This window comes from Balaenoptera borealis (genome assembly GCF_965194805.1).
Source record: "Balaenoptera borealis genome assembly, contig: HAP1_SCAFFOLD_508, whole genome shotgun sequence".
NCBI lineage: Eukaryota > Metazoa > Chordata > Mammalia > Artiodactyla > Balaenopteridae > Balaenoptera > Balaenoptera borealis.
In genome coordinates, this window is record NW_028123689.1 from 280314 (window position 1) to 306901 (window position 26588).

Genomic DNA, 26588 nt, shown 5'->3' on the forward strand with positions numbered 1-26588 from the left:
CATTTTTTGGGTGCTGTCAAGGAGGTTTATGATATTTGAGTGCTGAAAGTGATCTTGAAAGGTCAGTTACTCCATTGTTTCATGAAAACTTATAAAAATTCGATTCAGGTGAGGACTGTTGACTACTGTTAAATTTGTTAGGTGAATGGTTGACAGGGAACTAGAAATTTGTAGTGGACCAAAATAACACTACACAGACAATTTCCTAGATGTAACAGGGAAAACATATCCATACAGTGGGTGGATCAGGCTTCATCATCCAAAGTCATTGGTTAATCTTAGCTTTACTTATGTTGGCTTAGCCATTTATCGTCTGTCATTTGGTGTGATGTAACATAAGGTTCAGAGCACCATCTGTGATGTATTTTAGCCAAAACCTACCTGACTCTGTTGGGTGTTTAGATTAAAAAAAATTTTTTATCCACTCTTTCCTGTAAACTGATATACTAACACCACAAGGAAGCAGCCAGACAGAAGATGGGTCCTTTTGCATTCTACCTGTACTGGTCTCTTCAGTAAATCAATGTCATAAAAATAGAGGTTGTACTAGATTCAAAGAGACTTAAGGGACAAGCACTGAGATACAACGCATGATCTTGAATTGGATACTGGCTTAGACAAACCAACTGTAAAGGAAATTTTTTTGTCTGTTAGGGAAATTTGGAAATAGTCTGGATGTTATGTGAAATGAAATTTACTGAAATGCAGAAGTGGAGAATATTGATGAAAAACTCTGCTTACCAAAAAAAAAAAAAGTATATATAAATATTTACATAGTAAAAGATCTGGAAGTATATACACTAAGGTGTTAGTAGTGGTACTCCCAGGTGATGGGAATGTGGGGTTTTAATATTTTTACTTGTCTTTCCCTCCTAATTTCCTGCAATGTACAACCCGTTTCTGTGTTAATAAAAACTTACTTTTAAAAAGTCTAACTCATCCTATACAGATGGATTATTTTAATATATTTCACAAATTCTTTTCTTGGTAAGGATTTTATAATCTTTGGGATACTCCTTTGAATTGTATCTTTAGATTCCATATATATCTTTTTTAAAATTTAATCTTTTATTATGGAAAATTTCAAACACATATTAAAATAGATAGAATAATATAATGAATTTCCATGTACTCATCATCCAGCTTCAGAAATGATCAATTATGCCCAGTGTATTTCATCTCTACCCACCATTCCTCTCCGCCTATTATTTTGAAGCAAACCCACATGTCATATCTTTGCAACCATAGATAGTTCAATATTTATTTCTAAAAGATAAAAACATTAAAAAAAAATGGTATCACACCAAACAATAAGTAAATAAAATAACAGTATTTCCTTAATATAAGAAAATATCTTGTTCACATTTCTTCAATAGTCTTATAAGTGATTTTGTCTAGTTATAGTGTTTGAATCAGAGTACAAATAACTTCCCAACATTACAATGGTTACGTGTCCATTAAGCTTTTTTTTTTTTTTTAACATCTCAATTGGAGTATAATTGCTTTACAATGGTGTGTTAGTTTCTTATTAAGCTCTTTTAATCTATAGGTTTCTCCCTCCTCCCCCATCATTTATTTTCCCTTGCAATTTATTTGTTGAAGAAACTAGACCCTTTATCTTTTGTAATTTCTCACATTCTGCATTTTTCTGCATGCCCTCTTAACATTTTAATGCCCAAGTCTGGAAACTGTTCTCTAGAATGCATCTGAGTAGGTTCCCATTTTAAGCTTATAAAAATATACTTACGGAATGTGTTTGTAAAATCTGTAAGTTGGAAGAACTAATTTCCATCCTGAAGTCTTTTGAATTTAAGACTCTTATAGCCTTGATTATTTCAGTAAGAAGAAACCACTCTTGAAATAGGATTACATTGGGGGTAGACTTTAGTGATTCAGTTACACTGATTTTAGGTAGGATCTCATCAGATTTCGTTTTCACAGCTAAATGAAGAGTTTACGCTGAAAGTACATTCTGATATAATGGGGTTCTCTTGAAATATTATTTAATACTTGCATAGAGCTTGGTTTATAAGATGTGCTCTTTATCGTGATACCTATGTACTATTTTTTTGTTTTGATTTGTTTTTAAAAATTTTTACTGCTAAGGCTACTAAGGTTAAGATTTCCACTGCCTGCTTATCGATTTGTCTCTCATGATTGCAGGTCGAAGATGACAGTGATGCAGAGACCTGTGGAGAAGAGAATGAAGAACAGGGAAACTATTCTAAAAGGAAGATAGTTTCTAACTGGGATCAATATCAAGATACTGAAAAAGAGGTCGATAATGAAAGTGGAGAATCACAGCGGGGGACAGATTTCAGTGTTCTCCTCAGCTCTGCAGGTATGAATTCCAGTTGCACGCGTACTGCTTAGTGCTCTGAAAGTTGCATAGGCATCTGTGTTCCTTTTTAAATAGCATTTTAATAACTAGAAATTCGTTGTTTGTTCTTTGGATTTTAAATCCAGGTAAAGGACAGTGTGTCTAATGGTTGGCAAGGAAAAAGTGATATTTCTTTCAATGGAAATCTGGGTTTCCATGTACTGATGTAGAAAGACTTAAGTCCTGGTTGAAATGGATAAAAGGCTTTATAGGAATGAAAAATGCTAAACTATGCCCCTCTGAATTGGGTAGGCTGAGAAACAGAAGTGTTTTCTTTGATTTCAGAGGAATTAGTACTGAAGTTTATACAAAGCTTTACAAAGTTTCTAGCATATACGTTCTTTTTCCTTTTACATATTAGTGGGTAGGCACATATTGGAGCCATATGTGTCTGAACACCGATACTTTTCTTTGTTGGTTTTGGACAGTCTTCTCTGTCAGCAAGGTGAGAAACTCATGCCTTCTTTGACCAGCTGTTTAAGATTGACTCTGTTGAGCAACGCACAGCAGTGTGAGGCCTGAGAGTAGTAACAGGAAATGGGCCAGAGCTGGTTGTATAGAAGGCTATTCCCTACCAGCGTGTGGCATAAGAATTCAAAGGATAAATGGTGGATAGACTTTTGGTTTTCAGGAGTTACGGATGGGGAGTGGGTGGGAGGTGGATGTGCTTATAAAAGGGCAACACGAAGGATCATTGCGGTGCTGGTACCGATCCGTATCTTGATTGTGGTGGTGGACACACAAACTGCTATATACACACACATAAAAGTGAGTGCAAATAAAACGGGAAATCTAAAGAAGATTGGTGGAGTCTATCTATGTCAAATGTCAATTCCTGGTTGGGATATTATACTATAGTTGTGCAAAATGTTATCATCGGGGCCAACCGTGTAGGAGATCTTGCTGTATTATTTCTGATGACTATCTGAATTTACAATTACCTCAAAAAAGTTGCCAGGTTAAAAAAAATTTAAAGGATGAAGCTATGAGAAACAGAGAAATAAAGTGAAAGTAATATTTTCAGGTAGTTGGCTTTGAATTTCTTCTTCTCCCCGACTTTTATGTTGCTGTTGAGTTGTACCTATCTCTTTTCTCATCTGCCTGTATTTTTGAATGCCTGCACCAAACTAAGTATCATAAAGTGATGAATTGTCTTCCAAGTTAATAGAATAAACCCTTCGAGTAGAAAATGAAGAGGTAAGTGGAGACAGTATTAGATTTGGGTAGGAGAGCAGATTCAGCCTGGGGTCATTATGTTTATGCCACGTAGCGTAATCCCCTTGTGTGGATGATGGCATCCAACTCGTTGTTCAGGGACTGGTAGCTCATCTTTTTGCCACTCAGATGAGTGTTTCCCTCTTATTACCTGCATTTTGGCCAGTTATGGATTGATAAGCACTTTTATTCAAGATAGGAGAAGGATAAAATGTGGGCTGGTCAGTTTCAATTTTTATCAGCTGTTCCACTAAAAGATTTAGGGGGCAAACTGAAGTAGTGCATAAAATTAACATGTGGACTACCTACCAGTGGATTTAACTGAATCAATTGTGTAGTCAAGTTACTAGGACGGTACCTGGCAATAAAAGAGACTGCATAAATGTTTGAAAGCAATTCAGAATGCTAGTCTAATCCAACAGTTATGCACATTGGCTTATGATTTTGGTTATTTATTGTAGCGTTTTATTTATAACTTAAAGCCTGGCATGGTTTGGGTCTTATATGCATATTTTTCTTGTAGTCTGTCTTTGCTTACTGATTTCTTAAGCGGTTTGTTTATCGGTGATTAGTTTCTTGGGAGATGACAACTGTCACATCTTGATATGTGCTTACATTTCTTTCCCACTCTGCTGCTGATCTATCATTTTCTTTTCACTATAGCATAAGCCTGAGAAGAGCTGCCTTGCTTTCTTCCTCTATGGTGGGGTAGGCTATATTGGATTACTTTTGAGAAGTGGCGTTCATTCTGTGATCATAAAATATTAAGAATGTCCTCTAGATAGGCTGACCATATTCCTTGGAATGATTGTGATTTTTAGTATACTGTCCTTATTTGTATAAATAAATATACAACCCAGAAAAAATATCACTGACCATACTCCTTGGAATGATTCTGATTTTTCAGTATACTATCCTTGTTTGTATAAATAAATATACAACCCAGAAAAAACATCCTAGACATGCACATCGTAAACTTCCCTAGCTATTGCCAAAATGCTCCAAAGAGGAGATGAGCTGAACTTCCTAGTGTCTGCCGTCTTTGCCAATACATAGCACTGTTAGACTTTTAAAAAACATTTTTATTGTGGCCAATTGATTGAGTGGTATCTAGTTGAGGTTCCTTCAATTATTGGAGCACCCACCATTTCCAGGTACCGTTTCAGAGGCTGAGCATACAGAAGTGAAACAGAACAGACACAAACACCTGCCTCGTGGAGTTGACATTCTAGAGGGTGGAGACACAGAATACAGAAAAGGAAACTATATAAGATGTCAAATGGATATAATTGCTTAGGGTAGAAATGAAGTGAGGAGGGGCCGTCACAATTTTAGAAAGGTGGCCAGAGAAAGTCTTACCGATAAGATGACAGTTGAATAAAAGACCTGAGGAAGGTGAGGGAGCAGGCATTGAGGATATCTGTGGGAAGAGTGTTCCGGGCAGAGGCAGGAGCAAGTTCAAAGGCTTTGCGATAGGAGTAAAGGAAACAGCAGAGAGGCCAGCGTGGCTGGAGCAAAGTGAGCAGGTAGGCGGTGAGGTCAGAGATGCGTCACGTGGCCAGATCACCTGGAGGCTTGTAGACCATTATAAAGATGTTGGCTTTTACTCAGAGTGAAATGTGCAGCCACTGGAGGGTTTTGAAGAGAAGAGTGATATAGCTAACTCTTGTTTTAACGGGATCACTCTGGCTGCTGAGTTGGAATAACCTGAAGACTGGTGAGGGAGGGAGCAGGTAGACCAGTGAGGCTATTGAAATTCAGTTGTTCCTCGGTATTCATGGGGGTTTGGTTCCAGGACCCCCAGTGGATAACAACATCTGTGGATGCTTAAGTCCCTTACGTAAAATGGTGTAGTACAGCTAGTCCTCTGTTTCCGTGGGTTCTGGATCTGCAGATTTCTATCTGTGGTTGAATCCGCGGATGTGGAACCTGCAGATATGAAGGGCCGACTGCAATGCAGACAAGCACTGATGGTGGCTGGGGGCTAGGGGTGGTAGCGGTGGAGGTGGTGAAACATGGTTGAGTTTCAGATCTATTTTGGAAGAACTGCAAATGTAGGGTATAAGATCGGACTTGCAAATGTGGTGTATGAGATTAAAAGATGCACAAGGATGACGCCAAGATTGCGGCCTGCACAGCTAGAAGAAGGGGTTTGACATTAAATGAGATGGATAAAACTGTAGGAGGTGCTCAGTTAGCACGTGTTAAAATTGAGATGCCAGTTAGACATCTGTGTTAGTCAAAATCCTGTAGGAAATAGACGGTACACTCAGTATAATTATAAAGAAGTTTTAACGAAGGAATCATTTACAAAGTTACAGGTAGCATGTAGGGAAAGCACAAAGATAGTACAGCATTGGGAGGGCAGGTAAAGGCAGAGATGTTACCACCCCTGTTACTAGAACTCTGAAGGAGAGCTTCATGTGAGAAGTTTGCCTTGAGAGGATGAATCGCCTTTGGTCTAAAGATGTAGCCAGCAAAGGTGACTCTCCAGGGAGAGGGACAGGGGAAGAAGTGCTCTGGTCTTAGACTCCTTTTTTCCTCCATTCTCCTGCCAGGGCAGGGCTCCCCATAAGCCTAACCTACTGGAAGTCAGAAGGCAAGGGAAGCCTGAAGCTGTGATCCATGTAGATCAACCTCCTAGGGCAGAACAGAGAGGGGATGGGTGGAGAGTGAATCTGGAGTGGTAACTGCAAGAGACCCAGCACAACATCCAACAGGAAATATTGGAAATATCGGAAATATCAAGCATGTTGTTGGATAAAGGTATCTGGGGTTCGGGACCCGGGTTTGGACAGGAGATATACATTTGGGTGATGCCAGATGGTGTTTAAAGTTATGAGAATGCATGAGATGACCAAGGGAGTTATTGACTAGAAAAGTACTGAGCCCTGGGTACCACAGTGTCTAGAGGTTAGGGAAATGAGAAAAGAACCAGCAAAGGAGAATGAAGAAGGAATGAAGGAGTGTTTCCAGGAAGAAAGAGGGATTTGTGTCAAACACAGCTGATGAGAGCCAAGAATTGACAGTTGAATTTAACAACAGAAGGTTACTGGTGATCTTAGCGACAGCAGTTTTGTGGGAGTGGTGGGATAAATTCTTTCTTGGATTCAAAAAGAATATGGAAGGAGAGACATTTGAGACAGAAAGTATAAACACAACTATTAATATTGAGGAATTTTGTTTATAAAGGGAAGGAGAATAATGGGCTGGTGGAGGAAGTGGGTCAAAACATATTTTTTAAACATGGGAGAAGTAATTGCATGTTTATTTGTTGATAGAAAGATCCAGAAAAGAGGTCAAAAATAACGTGAGAAGAGGTGAGAATTACTGGATCTGTGTTCCTTGGTCCACATGAGGTGATGGAATTGTTTGTACAGATGGAGCAACTGCCCACTGCCAGGGGCTGGGGCAGTTTTTCAACTGTAATTGGAGGAAACCCAGAATATTTGGGCATAGGTATAGGTAGGTGGGTAGATGTGATGGGGGCTTGAGGAAGTTCTCTTCTGGTTGCTTCTGTTTTCTTAGTGAAATGAGAAGGCTGTCAGTGAGAGTCAGGGAGGAGGTGTTGGAAATGTGAGGAGAGAGTAGAAGTTAAGAAATAGTTATCTATAGAAAACAAACTCATGGTTGCCAAAGGGGAAGGGAGGGGGATAAATTAGGAGTATGGGATTAACAAGTACGAACTACTATACATAAGATAGATAAGCAACAAGGATTTACTGTATAGCACAGGGAGCTAGATTCAGTATCTTATAATAACCTATAATGAAAAATAGTCTGAAAAAATATATAACTGAATCACTTTGCTGCATACCTGAAACTAACATAATATTGTAAGTCAACTACATTTCAATAATAAAAAAATACTAAAAAAAAAAAAAAGAAAGAAACAGCTGTCTAGACAGTGGGAAATTGACTGAAATAGGAAAATGGGGTTTGGTTGCTGGGTGCTAATGGATGCCCACAGGAGGTTGATGGTCATGAATTTAAGGTGAGAAAAGGCGTGTTTTTCCCCCATTCACATTCTGCTGTATGGGTGCAGGTATGGAGGGATGGAGAGTAGGATTTAATCATGATTATATTGTTGTTCAGCCAAGCAAATGCAATGAAGTGAGAAACAGAAAAGGGGTGATTAGAATGATTGCCATTGCATTCAGGCTGGGTAAAGAGAGACGTGCAGGCATGAGAGAGGTGAGGGGCAGAGGAAAGATAGAGGGATCAGTGGACTGTAGATTTCTCTGTGCAGAAGGATTGTTGACCTCCTTGAAAGGGGTATGAGTCGGAAAGGGGGGAAGTGGTGGCCACAGAGTGGAGCATTTCAAGTTTGGGTTTAGTGGGGCAGAGGTTGTAAATGATGATAATGATATACTCTAGTATAAAAGCGTGAGTGAGTGGCTCTGAGCTGGCGTGGAGGGCTGGGTTGCTGCGTTTCCTTGGCTAACTGTTGAGGCTGAGCATCTTTTTTTGCTGTGCTAGCTTGCTTCTATGAACTGCCTGCACACATTCTTTGACCATTTGGCTTGTTTGTTTCTTATTGACATATATTTTTAATATATTCTTGACATACATTTTTAATATATTCTTGATACTTATCTTTTGATGTTTATTTTTACAGATATCTTCTATTATGGGATTTTCTCTTACTTTTGTAATGGTATCTTTTAGTGCATGGTTTTATGTTTTAATGTAATTGAATTTATCAACTTTCTGTCTTACAGTATGTGTTGTTTTGTGCCTTGTTTGGGAAGTCCATCTTTCCCTCAAGATCCCAAAGATATGTTCTCTTGTATTTTCTCTTAAAAATTCAAATTTTGCTTTGTTTTCTGAAGCGTGTTAAATTTTATCAGTTGCTACATTCTTTCACAAACTTTAAAAAAAAACGTTATTGAGGTATTATTGAAATATACAAAGCTGTTCATATTTAACATATACAACTTGATGAGTTTGGGGATTAAGTTTGTACCTGTGAAATAGTTGCGGCCATAGAATGTCCATCAGCCCCCCAAATTTCCTCCCATCTGCTTTATCTTATTATTAATTTTGGTGGCAAGAACACGTAAGATCTACCCTCTTAGCAAATTTTAGGTATACAATACAGTCTTGTTAGCTACAGGTACTCTGCTGTGTAGTAGATCTCTACTGCTTACCTATCTTATATAACTGAAACTTTTACGACCATTTTTAGATTAATGGAATGAGGTGGCATAGTTACTCCAGCTTGCATTTCAGTCATCTAAAGAGTATATAACTTTTGATTCTCTCTTCTACTTTTCTTTTAGTGTATAATTTCTTTCCTAACCAAAATTAGAAATAACTTATCAAGACTGAAAATTTAACTCATGACACTTCTGCACTTCTGAATGAGTAGGTACAAATATTAGCAAGGGTGAGCTCTAGGGTGAGGCGCCAGACAACTTTTCTAGCTTCATCTCTCTTGTGTGTGGGAACCCGCTGCTGCCCCAGATGCCTTGACTCCTCCTCCCCTATCAACTACTGCGCCCACGAGCCGCGAGCCTAGAGCCCGCGCTCCTCAACAAGAGAAGCCACTGCAATGAGAAGCCCGCACGTCGCAACGAACAGCAGCCCCCACTCGCCACAACTAGAGAAAGCCCACACGCAGCAACAAAGACCCAGTGCAGCCAAAAATAATACATAAAATTATTCTTTTTGAACAAAACTCTGTATTATAGAAACCACATGAAAATAATACAGAGAAGGGTTCAAACATCCATCATCCAATCAGTGTGGCGAAACAGGTGTTTTTTTTCCGAATCCTTTCTGTCCCTTTCTTACACTCATACATAGTTAACACTGTTCACTGCTTCTAATTATCTACTCTGTGGTTAGGCACAGTGCTTGGTCTTGACTGAAGATTGAGAAAAAAAGAAAAGAAAAAGAAAAAAGCCACAGTCCTTGCTCTCAAGTATCAGTAGCTCACTTCCCAGAAGGACGACTGTAAGTCTGTAAGCAGGTGACTGCACTATTGTGCTGAGTGCAGTGAGAGATTCAAGGTGAAGTCTGGAAGGAAGAAAAGTTGAACTGCCTCAATGAGTCACCCAGGGCTTCATGAGAAATAGACCCAGGAGCCAAGTCCTGATGGTTGAGCAGGACTTTGCCTGGTAAGTGGGACTAGAGAACTGCTGAAGGGTTGTCAACTGCAATCTTGAACAAAGTAACGCAGAGCACAGTTCTAAGTACTTCCCATATAGCACTTCCTTTAGACCTCACAGCAGCCTTATGAGGTACTACTCGTGTCATCCCTGTTTCACAGATGAGGGATCTAAGACGGAGACGTAAAGTAACTTCCAAATCACACAGCTAGTGAGTAATGGAATGACTGGAACCCAGGGCAGTGTCTGGCTTCAGGTTCTATGCTGTTAACCACTGTACTCAGAAAACCATTCTGTAGAGGAGAATCAGAATTCCAGGCAGCCATCAGGAAACTACTGGAAGAGTCCAGGCCACAAATCATTAGGGCCTAAATTGAGAGCTAAGAAGGAAGATAATGGGACAGGTAGGAGATGGGAGAACTGATAGGACTCCGTGTCCAATTCTAAGTGGGGAGGTCAGAGTGAGAAGTTAGGGGTGATGCCCAGGTTTCTTGCTTGAGTGACCAGGTAGCTAATGATGCTATTAGCCAAGAGGGGAAATACAGGGTTGGGAGAGGAGATGTGTCAGGATAGTAGTATTTTTTTTAAACACTGTATTCTATTATACATTTTTCTCTATTCATTGTCTTAATAGTTAACATTTTTGTCAATAGACACTGTCACTTCTCACACAGTACATCAATTTTTCCCTCTCTACTCTTCTCCAGCCTTTCCCATTTTTCATTCCTCCACATCCTATTTTTCTCTCTTTTTTTTTTAACCTTATCTTTTTTTGTGAAATTAACACTGTCAATGGCACTCAGAATTAAGTTATTCATCCTCATGCTCAAATTCATAATCCCACCCCTAGAGAAACACTAAACAAGCAGATGGGAGTAATAACAAGAATGTTATCCTTTTCTCTGCACCCCATAAAGGAACCAACAGGAGAACCCCTTGGACAACCTGAGCCCCCATCCCCTATGTGACCAGGAACTGTAATGGTTTGGTACATTCTCTCTTCCTGATTCTACGTGCAGTGACGTAAAGTTGGTTGCTTGAAACGGGTTACAGTGGGAACTTTTACACCACGGAACTTGGCAAAATTCTGCAAATCTGGACTTTGTTTCCACCCCCATCAGTGGGGCTGGAAACAGGTTGTTAAATATTTATCAACACACCACAGATTCAGGCTGTCACCAAGATGAAGAGCCACATATTAATCTCACGCCAGACAGCACAAATCAGGGCTTCTCAACTCCGGCACATTTAGGACTTGGTAATTTTTTGTGGTGGCGGTGGCTTGTCCTGAGCATTGTAGAATTTAACAGCATCCCCAGCCTCCAGCCACTAGGTGCTACCCACTGACGACCCTCCCTCCCCCCAGTTATGACAACCAAAGATGTCTCCAGACATTTATCCCAAGGGGCAACATCACCCTGCCTGAGAACCACTAGCAAAAATGGATTTAACTGTATACCTATCCCTCAAGAAGCCTCCAAAATTATGACATTGAAAAGATCAGTGGGACGGGGGGGCGGGGGGGTGTGGGAGCAGGAATTCCCTGGCAGTCCAGTGATTAGGGGTCCACACTTTCACTGCCAAGGGTATGGGTTCGATCCCTGGTCGGGGAAATAAGATCAGTGGGTTTCAGATTAAGCCAACTTCGTTAGAGCACAGAGAGACTTGCTTGTGGATAGTAAAAGGTAACATTTATTTAACATTTACTTTGCGCCTGGCACAATTCCGAGCACGTTACACACACTAACTCATTTAACCTTCATTACTGTTTCTAGGAAGTAAATACTATTATTCCTATTTTACAGATAAGAAAACTGAGTCACAAAGGAGTTCAATCATTTGCTCAAGCTAATGAGTGACAAAACTGAGATTCATACCCGGTCAGTCTGGTTTCACAATCTGTGCCCTTATGTCTATGCTGCGGATGCCATCAGAAGTCCAGGGACTACATTACTCTGCCCTCCCCATCTATGAGTTCAAGGTTTTTTCCATTCAACCAGGAGTGTTTAGGATATGGAGAATTTGAAGGTCTCCTGCTAACACTTCCTAATTGGAGGACATCACTGACAGAAATCCTTTTAACCAGGATGTTGAGAAAGAATGCTTTCCTCATTTGATTCTGATCCACATGGGAAAAGTGTCTGTCATCGAGGATGAAAATGGCACACAAGTACCTACTGCATTGCAAAAAAAACCCAAAAAACAACAGAGAGCTTTTAGTTTTATAAATAACAAAGGGAAGGAGGATTTTCTGCAACTGCTTTGACATGATAGTCCTGATTTTAAATACATGCCATTGCATGAATAAAAAATTCAGTTCTCCCTGAGGTAGTATTCATGAGCTATCTAAAACAGAGTCCTGAATTACATAGGTAACTCCTAAGAAACTAAACCTCCCTTTTTGCATATTTTATATATGCAAAAACTATATATGACCTAATTTTTTTAAATGAAGCCAATTCCTTAAGGTAATAGTTCTCAAAGTGTGGACCAGCAGCATAGCATCACCTGGGAACTTATGAGAAATGCAAATTCTCAGGCCTCACCCCAGAATCAGCAACTCTGGGGATGAGGCCCAGCAATCAGGAGTTTCACAAACCCATTAGGTGATCGTGATGCGTGCCCAAGTTTGAGAATCACCATCTCAAGGTAGTATTGCTTAAGCAAGTCAGTTACTCTATATAAAAATGAAGAGTTTATACATAGCAAGTATAGATAGAACAAATCTGTTATCAAGTTGTTTAAACAACTTTCAAGTTGCTAAAAAAATTAAGTTGTAATAAAGTTATATAGGTAAATACCGTTGTTATAAAAACACGAGGTGATATATAATGTGCACTAGACTGGTCAGTTTCCTTCATTTCCTGGTGAGCTGACTCTAAGAATTACTTGATACCTCTCTCAAATTTTACTTATTACCTGCCTTAATCCTAACAAGGTTAAATATGGCACACTTAAGTTTTGCATTTTTTCCCAACTCCATTTTTGTACACAACTCCTGTCTTTAGGGACATCCTACCTACTATGCCCTTAAGATATTACAAACGTCAATACTTCAGTAATAGGAAATTTAACTCAACCCAAAACTATAATAATTTTTTAATCTATGCACATGGGAATTCAAAATATACAGTTTTGTACTACAAATGTTAAAACAACAGAACAGCTCAGAAAGACAGTAATTTAACTCCTGTAGCTAGGGTATCAGTAGAGTAAAAGTTTGCCCCCAAACCATTCCCTGCTCCAAGCTGTAAGACACTTCCCATTACGAATGCATGAATACGGCCGATTATATTGCTAGTAAAATTGAGACCTGACTGCTGAAACATTTACAGATTGAAAATTCAAATAGACGAAGGCCACCGACCCCTGATTCCTACACATATACAATGAAAGAGAACTATGCTATTAAAAAAAAAGAGAGAGCTATGCATCAGATCCCGCCCCCAAATACTATCCAGTCCAGCTCGTCGGGGTCATTCTTTCACTCCATGAACATTTATTATGTGCCTACTGTGTGCCACGCATTGCACAGGCAGTGAACAAAACTGACCCCCAACTCCCTTCCTTCTTAATAACAGGAATGTCTCCCTGGGAGGTTAGGCACTGGGAGACCAAGCCCTGGTTGTCCCCACCCCAAAAGGGTTAATCACACTGACACCCGCACCCAAACGGCCCCCTAGACTTGCGGACACAGAGCCGCGGCCGCTAGGTTCTTTTATAATTGGGCCAAGACCTCTTGGGCAGGCTGGGGAAGCCCATGGCCTTGACCCTCCAGGGCACCCCAGCAGACAGGGAGCAAGGGACGCACACCCACCCCCCGCGCCACGTGCACACCCCGGCGCACGCCCCCACCGCCCTCCGCCCGTCCTGCACAGGCGCTGCCGCCGTCCGGCTCGCGCGTGCCCTGCACGGCGCTCGCGGCTTCTGACTCGGGGCCCGGACCCCCCACCAGCCCCGCTCCCACGAAGCCGCGACCCCGACCCCGCCCACAACCCCACCGGCCGTCCCCTCTTACCGGCGCACTGGGCCCGGCGCCCCGGCCTCCTGCCTCCTGCCTCTCGGCGGCCGCCTCGCGGACCTCCTCCTCCTCCTCCTCCTCCTCCTCGGCTGCCCCAGGAGCCCTTGCCGCGGCCCCGGCGGCCGCCTCTATCCCCGCCGCCGCCGCCTCTCGCCACCGCCGCCGGGGCGCCGGCCCGCTCGCGGTCGCCATCCCCGCTAGGCCAGCCGCGGCCGGGTCGGCGTCCTCGGCCGCCCCGAGCTCCGAGCTCCGCCTGCATCTGGCCACCGACGGCGGTGCTGAACGCGCGGGAGCCGGGCCGCCGCGGAGACGCCCTTGCCCCACCGGAAACGGGCCGCACGGAGGAGCCGGAGCCGCGACCGACGGGCCCCCGGTGACAGCGAGCGCGAGCGCGGCGTGCGGGGCCGGGTATGGAAGCTGGCCGCGGCGGGGGCGGGGTGGGGTGGGGCGGGCCGGGGGGGCGTGGGCGGGGAAGGGGGCGGGGCGGCCGGCCCCGGGCCTGGCAGGTGGGGCCGGAACCTGGTCTCCCGCAGGGCCGGGGGTTCCGAGGAAAGGGCTGACCAGTAGAAGCTGCAAGTGGGAGGGGTGTTTCTGGGGGAAGGGCCCTAGTAAGTAAAAGGATGGGTTATGAAATAAAGTTTATATAATATGAACTCGTTTTTTAATTAAAAGTAGAAAGACATACTGATACGGTGTATTTGCCTAAGAAAAGGTCTTAAAAAGTATATACCAAAACATTAGTGTTACCGAGTCCAAGCTCCTGCTGCGCGCTGCAGGACAGGCCAGTGAATCCCAGAGATGACTGGTTGGGGCAAGGAGTAACGACTTACCTGGAGAGACAGCAAACCGAGAAGATGGTGGACTCCTGACCCCAAGGAACCAGCTGCCTGCGTTGGCATTCAGGCTTCTTTTATACTAAAACGGGAGAGAGCAAAGTCAAACATGTCCGGGTTCTGGTCAGCCTCCTCTTCCTCCTTGCAGTCATTCACAGGTGGGCCTGGTCAGGATGTTTCTTGTCAGCTAAAAGAAAAGGTATTCTAGCTTAATGCTCACTACCTGGGAGGCAGGGTTCCCAGAGATGGGCCATTATGTATAATTGAAGCTTACAGGCAACAGCCCTTTAGTGACTAACTTGTAATAGAATACAAAGGTTCTTCCCTATTACATTAGTGGTTAACTGTGGGGTGAGACTTCCACTGAGTTAATTCTTCCATTTTTTTTTTTCCTGTTTAGTCTCCTGATCTTCAAGAATGAATAGGTGTAATTTTTAAAGTTCCTTCATACCTCTGGGTTCAGGAGGAGGTATGAAGGAAGGGTGGGGTGCGGTCCTCAGGTGAGAGGTGTGGCCTGCCACAAGCCACCGGGAGTCCAGAGAACAGTGCAGCCTGTCATGGACAGAAGGGGCTCCCAGGATGTCAAAAGAATGTTTACAGAAATGACTGCTTTAGCTCACACTTATTGAGCACATGAGCATTTAATTCTCCTGTCAGCCCTGTGAGGTAGGTACTACTGTCATCCTTATTTTACAGATAAGGAAATAGCCCCAGAGAAGTTAAACCACTTGTCTGATGTGACACAGCTACGGTAGCGGTGGAAATGACATTCTAACTCAGGCAAGCTCTGTCTATCCATGTTTGTGTGTCGGTGTCACTTACTTAGTAGACAGTTTTGGGGACTCACCCATATTTTACGATTTAATCTTTTGTTCCTTTTTATTGCTAAGCAGTAGTTCATTTTATGGATCCAGTCTACTTTAACCAAGGGGGAAAAGGGCAGTTTTATATGGATACATGGGAGCCATCTTTAACTTTGTATGACAAGGACTTCCCTGGTGGCACAGTGCTTAAGAATCCGCCTGCCAGTGCAGGAGACACGGGTTCGAGCCCTGGTCCGGGAAGATCCCACATGCCGCGGAGCAACTAAGCCCATGTGCCATAACTACTGAGCCTGCGCTCTAGAGTCCACGAGCCACAACTACTGAGCCCGCGAGCCGAGAGCCCGCGCTCCTCAACAAGAGAAGCCACTGCAATGAGAAGCCCGCACGTCGCAACGAACAGCAGCCCCCACTCGCCACAACTAGAGAAAGCCCACACGCAGCAACAAAGACCCAGTGCAGCCAAAAATAATACATAAAATTATTCTTTTTGAACAAAACTCTGTATTATAGAAACCACATGAAAATAATACAGAGAAGGGTTCAAACATCCATCATCCAATCAGTGTGGCGAAACAGGTGTTTTTTTTCCGAATCCTTTCTGTCCCTTTCTTACACTCATACATAGTTAACACTGTTCACTGCTTCTAATTATCTACTCTGTGGTTAGGCACAGTGCTTGGTCTTGACTGAAGATTGAGAAAAAAAGAAAAGAAAAAGAAAAAAGCCACAGTCCTTGCTCTCAAGTATCAGTAGCTCACTTCCCAGAAGGACGACTGTAAGTCTGTAAGCAGGTGACTGCACTATTGTGCTGAGTGCAGTGAGAGATTCAAGGTGAAGTCTGGAAGGAAGAAAAGTTGAACTGCCTCAATGAGTCACCCAGGGCTTCATGAGAAATAGACCCAGGAGCCAAGTCCTGATGGTTGAGCAGGACTTTGCCTGGTAAGTGGGACTAGAGAACTGCTGAAGGGTTGTCAACTGCAATCTTGAACAAAGTAACGCAGAGCACAGTTCTAAGTACTTCCCATATAGCACTTCCTTTAGACCTCACAGCAGCCTTATGAGGTACTACTCGTGTCATCCCTGTTTCACAGATGAGGGATCTAAGACGGAGACGTAAAGTAACTTCCAAATCACACAGCTAGTGAGTAATGGAATGACTGGAACCCAGGGCAGTCTGGCTTCAGGTTCTATGCTGTTAACCACTGTACTCAGAAAACCATTCTGTAGAGGAGAATCAGAATTCCAGGCAGCCATCAGGAAACTACTGGAAGAGTCCAGGCCACAAATCATTAGGGCCTAAATTGAGAGCTAAGAAGGAAGATAATGGGACAGGTAGGAGATGGGAGAACTGATAGGACTCCGTGTCCAATTCTAAGTGGGGAGGTCAGAGTGAGAAGTTAGGGGTGATGCCCAGGTTTCTTGCTTGAGTGACCAGGTAGCTAATGATGCTATTAGCCAAGAGGGGAAATACAGGGTTGGGAGAGGAGATGTGTCAGGATAGTAGTATTTTTTTTAAACACTGTATTCTATTATACATTTTTCTCTATTCATTGTCTTAATAGTTAACATTTTTGTCAATAGACACTGTCACTTCTCACACAGTACATCAATTTTTCCCTCTCTACTCTTCTCCAGCCTTTCCCATTTTTCATTCCTCCACATCCTATTTTTCTCTCTTTTTTTTTTAACCTTATCTTTTTTTGTGAAATTAACACTGTCAATGGCACTCAGAATTAAGTTATTCATCCTCATGCTCAAATTCATAATCCCACCCCTAGAGAAACACTAAACAAGCAGATGGGAGTAATAACAAGAATGTTATCCTTTTCTCTGCACCCCATAAAGGAACCAACAGGAGAACCCCTTGGACAACCTGAGCCCCCATCCCCTATGTGACCAGGAACTGTAATGGTTTGGTACATTCTCTCTTCCTGATTCTACGTGCAGTGACGTAAAGTTGGTTGCTTGAAACGGGTTACAGTGGGAACTTTTACACCACGGAACTTGGCAAAATTCTGCAAATCTGGACTTTGTTTCCACCCCCATCAGTGGGGCTGGAAACAGGTTGTTAAATATTTATCAACACACCACAGATTCAGGCTGTCACCAAGATGAAGAGCCACATATTAATCTCACGCCAGACAGCACAAATCAGGGCTTCTCAACTCCGGCACATTTAGGACTTGGTAATTTTTTGTGGTGGCGGTGGCTTGTCCTGAGCATTGTAGAATTTAACAGCATCCCCAGCCTCCAGCCACTAGGTGCTACCCACTGACGACCCTCCCTCCCCCCAGTTATGACAACCAAAGATGTCTCCAGACATTTATCCCAAGGGGCAACATCACCCTGCCTGAGAACCACTAGCAAAAATGGATTTAACTGTATACCTATCCCTCAAGAAGCCTCCAAAATTATGACATTGAAAAGATCAGTGGGACGGGGGGGCGGGGGGGTGTGGGAGCAGGAATTCCCTGGCAGTCCAGTGATTAGGGGTCCACACTTTCACTGCCAAGGGTATGGGTTCGATCCCTGGTCGGGGAAATAAGATCAGTGGGTTTCAGATTAAGCCAACTTCGTTAGAGCACAGAGAGACTTGCTTGTGGATAGTAAAAGGTAACATTTATTTAACATTTACTTTGCGCCTGGCACAATTCCGAGCACGTTACACACACTAACTCATTTAACCTTCATTACTGTTTCTAGGAAGTAAATACTATTATTCCTATTTTACAGATAAGAAAACTGAGTCACAAAGGAGTTCAATCATTTGCTCAAGCTAATGAGTGACAAAACTGAGATTCATACCCGGTCAGTCTGGTTTCACAATCTGTGCCCTTATGTCTATGCTGCGGATGCCATCAGAAGTCCAGGGACTACATTACTCTGCCCTCCCCATCTATGAGTTCAAGGTTTTTTCCATTCAACCAGGAGTGTTTAGGATATGGAGAATTTGAAGGTCTCCTGCTAACACTTCCTAATTGGAGGACATCACTGACAGAAATCCTTTTAACCAGGATGTTGAGAAAGAATGCTTTCCTCATTTGATTCTGATCCACATGGGAAAAGTGTCTGTCATCGAGGATGAAAATGGCACACAAGTACCTACTGCATTGCAAAAAAAACCCAAAAAACAACAGAGAGCTTTTAGTTTTATAAATAACAAAGGGAAGGAGGATTTTCTGCAACTGCTTTGACATGATAGTCCTGATTTTAAATACATGCCATTGCATGAATAAAAAATTCAGTTCTCCCTGAGGTAGTATTCATGAGCTATCTAAAACAGAGTCCTGAATTACATAGGTAACTCCTAAGAAACTAAACCTCCCTTTTTGCATATTTTATATATGCAAAAACTATATATGACCTAATTTTTTTAAATGAAGCCAATTCCTTAAGGTAATAGTTCTCAAAGTGTGGACCAGCAGCATAGCATCACCTGGGAACTTATGAGAAATGCAAATTCTCAGGCCTCACCCCAGAATCAGCAACTCTGGGGATGAGGCCCAGCAATCAGGAGTTTCACAAACCCATTAGGTGATCGTGATGCGTGCCCAAGTTTGAGAATCACCATCTCAAGGTAGTATTGCTTAAGCAAGTCAGTTACTCTATATAAAAATGAAGAGTTTATACATAGCAAGTATAGATAGAACAAATCTGTTATCAAGTTGTTTAAACAACTTTCAAGTTGCTAAAAAAATTAAGTTGTAATAAAGTTATATAGGTAAATACCGTTGTTATAAAAACACGAGGTGATATATAATGTGCACTAGACTGGTCAGTTTCCTTCATTTCCTGGTGAGCTGACTCTAAGAATTACTTGATACCTCTCTCAAATTTTACTTATTACCTGCCTTAATCCTAACAAGGTTAAATATGGCACACTTAAGTTTTGCATTTTTTCCCAACTCCATTTTTGTACACAACTCCTGTCTTTAGGGACATCCTACCTACTATGCCCTTAAGATATTACAAACGTCAATACTTCAGTAATAGGAAATTTAACTCAACCCAAAACTATAATAATTTTTTAATCTATGCACATGGGAATTCAAAATATACAGTTTTGTACTACAAATGTTAAAACAACAGAACAGCTCAGAAAGACAGTAATTTAACTCCTGTAGCTAGGGTATCAGTAGAGTAAAAGTTTGCCCCCAAACCATTCCCTGCTCCAAGCTGTAAGACACTTCCCATTACGAATGCATGAATACGGCCGATTATATTGCTAGTAAAATTGAGACCTGACTGCTGAAACATTTACAGATTGAAAATTCAAATAGACGAAGGCCACCGACCCCTGATTCCTACACATATACAATGAAAGAGAACTATGCTATTAAAAAAAAAGAGAGAGCTATGCATCAGATCCCGCCCCCAAATACTATCCAGTCCAGCTCGTCGGGGTCATTCTTTCACTCCATGAACATTTATTATGTGCCTACTGTGTGCCACGCATTGCACAGGCAGTGAACAAAACTGACCCCCAAATCCCTTCCTTCTTAATAACAGGAATGTCTCCCTGGGAGGTTAGGCACTGGGAGACCAAGCCCTGGTTGTCCCCACCCCAAAAGGGTTAATCACACTGACACCCGCACCCAAACGGCCCCCTAGACTTGCGGACATAGAGCCGCGGCCGCTAGGTTCTTTTATAATTGGGCCAAGACCTCTTGGGCAGGCTGGGGAAGCCCATGGCCTTGACCCTCCAGGGCACCCCAGCAGACAGGGAGCAAGGGACGCACACCCACCCCCCGCGCCACGTGCACACCCCGGCGCACGCCCCCACCGCCCTCTGCCCGTCCTGCACAGGCGCTGCCGCCGTCCGGCTCGCGCGTGCCCTGCACGGCGCTCGCGGCTTCTGACTCGGGGCCCGGACCCCCCACCAGCCCCGCTCCCACGAAGCCGCGACCCCGACCCCGCCCACAACCCCACCGGCCGTCCCCTCTTACCGGCGCACTGGGCCCGGCGCCCCGGCCTCCTGCCTCCTGCCTCTCGGCGGCCGCCTCGCGGACCTCCTCCTCCTCCTCCTCCTCCTCCTCCTCGGCTGCCCCAGGAGCCCTTGCCGCGGCCCCGGCGGCCGCCTCTATCCCCGCCGCCGCCGCCTCTCGCCACCGCCGCCGGGGCGCCGGCCCGCTCGCGGTCGCCATCCCCGCTAGGCCAGCCGCGGCCGGGTCGGCGTCCTCGGCCGCCCCGAGCTCCGAGCTCCGCCTGCATCTGGCCACCGACGGCGGTGCTGAACGCGCGGGAGCCGGGCCGCCGCGGAGACGCCCTTGCCCCACCGGAAACGGGCCGCACGGAGGAGCCGGAGCCGCGACCGACGGGCCCCCGGTGACAGCGAGCGCGAGCGCGGCGTGCGGGGCCGGGTATGGAAGCTGGCCGCGGCGGGGGCGGGGTGGGGTGGGGCGGGCCGGGGGGGCGTGGGCGGGGAAGGGGGCGGGGCGGCCGGCCCCGGGCCTGGCAGGTGGGGCCGGAACCTGGTCTCCCACAGGGCCGGGGGTTCCGAGGAAAGGGCTGACCAGTAGAAGCTGCAAGTGGGAGGGGTGTTTCTGGGGGAAGGGCCCTAGTAAGTAAAAGGATGGGTTATGAAATAAAGTTTATATAATATGAACTCGTTTTTTAATTAAAAGTAGAAAGACATACTGATACGGTGTATTTGCCTAAGAAAAGGTCTTAAAAAGTATATACCAAAACATTAGTGTTACCGAGTCCAAGCTCCTGCTGCGCGCTGCAGGACAGGCCAGTGAATCCCAGAGATGACTGGTTGGGGCAAGGAGTAACGACTTACCTGGAGAGACAGCAAACCGAGAAGATGGTGGACTCCTGACCCCAAGGAACCAGCTGCCTGCGTTGGCATTCAGGCTTCTTTTATACTAAAACGGGAGAGAGCAAAGTCAAACATGTCCGGGTTCTGGTCAGCCTCCTCTTCCTCCTTGCAGTCATTCACAGGTGGGCCTGGTCAGGAGGTTTCTTGTCAGCTAAAAGAAAAGGTATTCTAGCTTAATGCTCACTACCTGGGAGGCAGGGTTCCCAGAGATGGGCCATTATGTATAATTGAAGCTTACAGGCAACAGCCCTTTAGTGACTAACTTGTAATAGAATACAAAGGTTCTTCCCTATTACATTAGTGGTTAACTGTGGGGTGAGACTTCCACTGAGTTAATTCTTCCATTTTTTTTTTTCCTGTTTAGTCTCCTGATCTTCAAGAATGAATAGGTGTAATTTTTAAAGTTCCTTCATACCTCTGGGTTCAGGAGGAGGTATGAAGGAAGGGTGGGGTGCGGTCCTCAGGTGAGAGGTGTGGCCTGCCACAAGCCACCGGGAGTCCAGAGAACAGTGCAGCCTGTCATGGACAGAAGGGGCTCCCAGGATGTCAAAAGAATGTTTACAGAAATGACTGCTTTAGCTCACACTTATTGAGCACATGACCATTTAATTCTCCTGTCAGCCCTGTGAGGTAGGTACTACTGTCATCCTTATTTTACAGATAAGGAAATAGCCCCAGAGAAGTTAAACCACTTGTCTGATGTGACACAGCTACGGTAGCGGTGGAAATGACATTCTAACTCAGGCAAGCTCTGTCTATCCATGTTTGTGTGTCGGTGTCACTTACTTAGTAGACAGTTTTGGGGACTCACCCATATTTTACGATTTAATCTTTTGTTCCTTTTTATTGCTAAGCAGTAGTTCATTTTATGGATCCAGTCTACTTTAACCAAGGGGGAAAAGGGCAGTTTTATATGGCTACATGGGAGCCATCTTTAACTTTGTATGACAAGGACTTCCCTGGTGGCGCAGTGGTTAAGAATCCGCCTGCCAGTGCAGGAGACACGGGTTCGAGCCCTGGTCCGGGAAGATCCCACAGGCCGCGGAGCAACTAAGCCCATGTGCCATAACTACTGAGCCTGCGCTCTAGAGTCCACGAGCCACAACTACTGAGCCCGCGAGCCGAGAGCCCGCGCTCCTCAACAAGAGAAGCCACTGCAATGAGAAGCCCGCACGTCACAACGAACAGCAGCCCCCACTCGCCACAACTAGAGAAAGCCCACACGCAGCAACAAAGACCCAGTGCAGCCAAAAATAATACATAAAATTATTCTTTTTGAACAAAACTCTGTATTATAGAAACCACATGAAAATAATACAGAGAAGGGTTCAAACATCCATCATCCAATCAGTGTGGCGAAACAGGTGTTTTTTTTTCCGAATCCTTTCTGTCCCTTTCTTACACTCATACATAGTTAACACTGTTCACTGCTTCTAATTATCTACTCTGTGGTTAGGCACAGTGCTTGGTCTTGACTGAAGATTGAGAAAAAAAGAAAAGAAAAAGAAAAAAGCCACAGTCCTTGCTCTCAAGTATCAGTAGCTCACTTCCCAGAAGGACGACTGTAAGTCTGTAAGCAGGTGACTGCACTATTGTGCTGAGTGCAGTGAGAGATTCAAGGTGAAGTCTGGAAGGAAGAAAAGTTGAACTGCCTCAATGAGTCACCCAGGGCTTCATGAGAAATAGACCCAGGAGCCAAGTCCTGATGGTTGAGCAGGACTTTGCCTGGTAAGTGGGACTAGAGAACTGCTGAAGGGTTGTCAACTGCAATCTTGAACAAAGTAACGCAGAGCACAGTTCTAAGTACTTCCCATATAGCACTTCCTTTAGACCTCACAGCAGCCTTATGAGGTACTACTCGTGTCATCCCTGTTTCACAGATGAGGGATCTAAGACGGAGACGTAAAGTAACTTCCAAATCACACAGCTAGTGAGTAATGGAATGACTGGAACCCAGGGCAGTCTGGCTTCAGGTTCTATGCTGTTAACCACTGTACTCAGAAAACCATTCTGTAGAGGAGAATCAGAATTCCAGGCAGCCATCAGGAAACTACTGGAAGAGTCCAGGCCACAAATCATTAGGGCCTAAATTGAGAGCTAAGAAGGAAGATAATGGGACAGGTAGGAGATGGGAGAACTGATAGGACTCCGTGTCCAATTCTAAGTGGGGAGGTCAGAGTGAGAAGTTAGGGGTGATGCCCAGGTTTCTTGCTTGAGTGACCAGGTAGCTAATGATGCTATTAGCCAAGAGGGGAAATACAGGGTTGGGAGAGGAGATGTGTCAGGATAGTAGTATTTTTTTTAAACACTGTATTCTATTATACATTTTTCTCTATTCATTGTCTTAATAGTTAACATTTTTGTCAATAGACACTGTCACTTCTCACACAGTACATCAATTTTTCCCTCTCTACTCTTCTCCAGCCTTTCCCATTTTTCATTCCTCCACATCCTATTTTTCTCTCTTTTTTTTTTTAACCTTATCTTTTTTTGTGAAATTAACACTGTCAATGGCACTCAGAATTAAGTTATTCATCCTCATGCTCAAATTCATAATCCCACCCCTAGAGAAACACTAAACAAGCAGATGGGAGTAATAACAAGAATGTTATCCTTTTCTCTGCACCCCATAAAGGAACCAACAGGAGAACCCCTTGGACAACCTGAGCCCCCATCCCCTATGTGACCAGGAACTGTAATGGTTTGGTACATTCTCTCTTCCTGATTCTACGTGCAGTGACGTAAAGTTGGTTGCTTGAAACGGGTTACAGTGGGAACTTTTACACCACGGAACTTGGCAAAATTCTGCAAATCTGGACTTTGTTTCCACCCCCATCAGTGGGGCTGGAAACAGGTTGTTAAATATTTATCAACACACCACAGATTCAGGCTGTCACCAAGATGAAGAGCCACATATTAATCTCACGCCAGACAGCACAAATCAGGGCTTCTCAACTCCGGCACATTTAGGACTTGGTAATTTTTTGTGGTGGCGGTGGCTTGTCCTGAGCATTGTAGAATTTAACAGCATCCCCAGCCTCCAGCCACTAGGTGCTACCCACTGACGACCCTCCCTCCCCCCAGTTATGACAACCAAAGATGTCTCCAGACATTTATCCCAAGGGGCAACATCACCCTGCCTGAGAACCACTAGCAAAAATGGATTTAACTGTATACCTATCCCTCAAGAAGCCTCCAAAATTATGACATTGAAAAGATCAGTGGGACGGGGGGGCGGGGGGGTGTGGGAGCAGGAATTCCCTGGCAGTCCAGTGATTAGGGGTCCACACTTTCACTGCCAAGGGTATGGGTTCGATCCCTGGTCGGGGAAATAAGATCAGTGGGTTTCAGATTAAGCCAACTTCGTTAGAGCACAGAGAGACTTGCTTGTGGATAGTAAAAGGTAACATTTATTTAACATTTACTTTGCGCCTGGCACAATTCCGAGCACGTTACACACACTAACTCATTTAACCTTCATTACTGTTTCTAGGAAGTAAATACTATTATTCCTATTTTACAGATAAGAAAACTGAGTCACAAAGGAGTTCAATCATTTGCTCAAGCTAATGAGTGACAAAACTGAGATTCATACCCGGTCAGTCTGGTTTCACAATCTGTGCCCTTATGTCTATGCTGCGGATGCCATCAGAAGTCCAGGGACTACATTACTCTGCCCTCCCCATCTATGAGTTCAAGGTTTTTTCCATTCAACCAGGAGTGTTTAGGATATGGAGAATTTGAAGGTCTCCTGCTAACACTTCCTAATTGGAGGACATCACTGACAGAAATCCTTTTAACCAGGATGTTGAGAAAGAATGCTTTCCTCATTTGATTCTGATCCACATGGGAAAAGTGTCTGTCATCGAGGATGAAAATGGCACACAAGTACCTACTGCATTGCAAAAAAAACCCAAAAAACAACAGAGAGCTTTTAGTTTTATAAATAACAAAGGGAAGGAGGATTTTCTGCAACTGCTTTGACATGATAGTCCTGATTTTAAATACATGCCATTGCATGAATAAAAAATTCAGTTCTCCCTGAGGTAGTATTCATGAGCTATCTAAAACAGAGTCCTGAATTACATAGGTAACTCCTAAGAAACTAAACCTCCCTTTTTGCATATTTTATATATGCAAAAACTATATATGACCTAATTTTTTTAAATGAAGCCAATTCCTTAAGGTAATAGTTCTCAAAGTGTGGACCAGCAGCATAGCATCACCTGGGAACTTATGAGAAATGCAAATTCTCAGGCCTCACCCCAGAATCAGCAACTCTGGGGATGAGGCCCAGCAATCAGGAGTTTCACAAACCCATTAGGTGATCGTGATGCGTGCCCAAGTTTGAGAATCACCATCTCAAGGTAGTATTGCTTAAGCAAGTCAGTTACTCTATATAAAAATGAAGAGTTTATACATAGCAAGTATAGATAGAACAAATCTGTTATCAAGTTGTTTAAACAACTTTCAAGTTGCTAAAAAAATTAAGTTGTAATAAAGTTATATAGGTAAATACCGTTGTTATAAAAACACGAGGTGATATATAATGTGCACTAGACTGGTCAGTTTCCTTCACTTCCTGGTGAGCTGACTCTAAGAATTACTTGATACCTCTCTCAAATTTTACTTATTACCTGCCTTAATCCTAACAAGGTTAAATATGGCACACTTAAGTTTTGCATTTTTTCCCAACTCCATTTTTGTACACAACTCCTATCTTTAGGGACATCCTACCTACTATGCCCTTAAGATATTACAAACGTCAATACTTCAGTAATAGGAAATTTAACTCAACCCAAAACTATAATAATTTTTTAATCTATGCACATGGGAATTCAAAATATACAGTTTTGTACTACAAATGTTAAAACAACAGAACAGCTCAGAAAGACAGTAATTTAACTCCTGTAGCTAGGGTATCAGTAGAGTAAAAGTTTGCCCCCAAACCATTCCCTGCTCCAAGCTGTAAGACACTTCCCATTACGAATGCATGAATACGGCCGATTATATTGCTAGTAAAATTGAGACCTGACTGCTGAAACATTTACAGATTGAAAATTCAAATAGACGAAGGCCACCGACCCCTGATTCCTACACATATACAATGAAAGAGAACTATGCTATTAAAAAAAAAGAGAGAGCTATGCATCAGATCCCGCCCCCAAATACTATCCAGTCCAGCTCGTCGGGGTCATTCTTTCACTCCATGAACATTTATTATGTGCCTACTGTGTGCCACGCATTGCACAGGCAGTGAACAAAACTGACCCCCAAATCCCTTCCTTCTTAATAACAGGAATGTCTCCCTGGGAGGTTAGGCACTGGGAGACCAAGCCCTGGTTGTCCCCACCCCAAAAGGGTTAATCACACTGACACCC

The 26588-nt window shown here is 43.6% G+C and overlaps 1 long non-coding RNA gene across 1 annotated transcript in view; it reads left to right on the forward strand.

The window, feature by feature from the left end:
* Positions 1–9076, forward strand: part of LOC309621488 — a 51820-nt gene extending 42744 nt beyond the window's left edge. Inside the window, exons 3-4 of the long non-coding RNA XR_014240051.1 lie at positions 2164–2341; positions 8878–9076. This is a non-coding gene — a long non-coding RNA (uncharacterized lncRNA). The remainder of the gene's footprint in view (positions 1–2163; positions 2342–8877) is intronic.
* The last annotated feature ends 17512 nt before the right edge of the window (positions 9077–26588 follow it).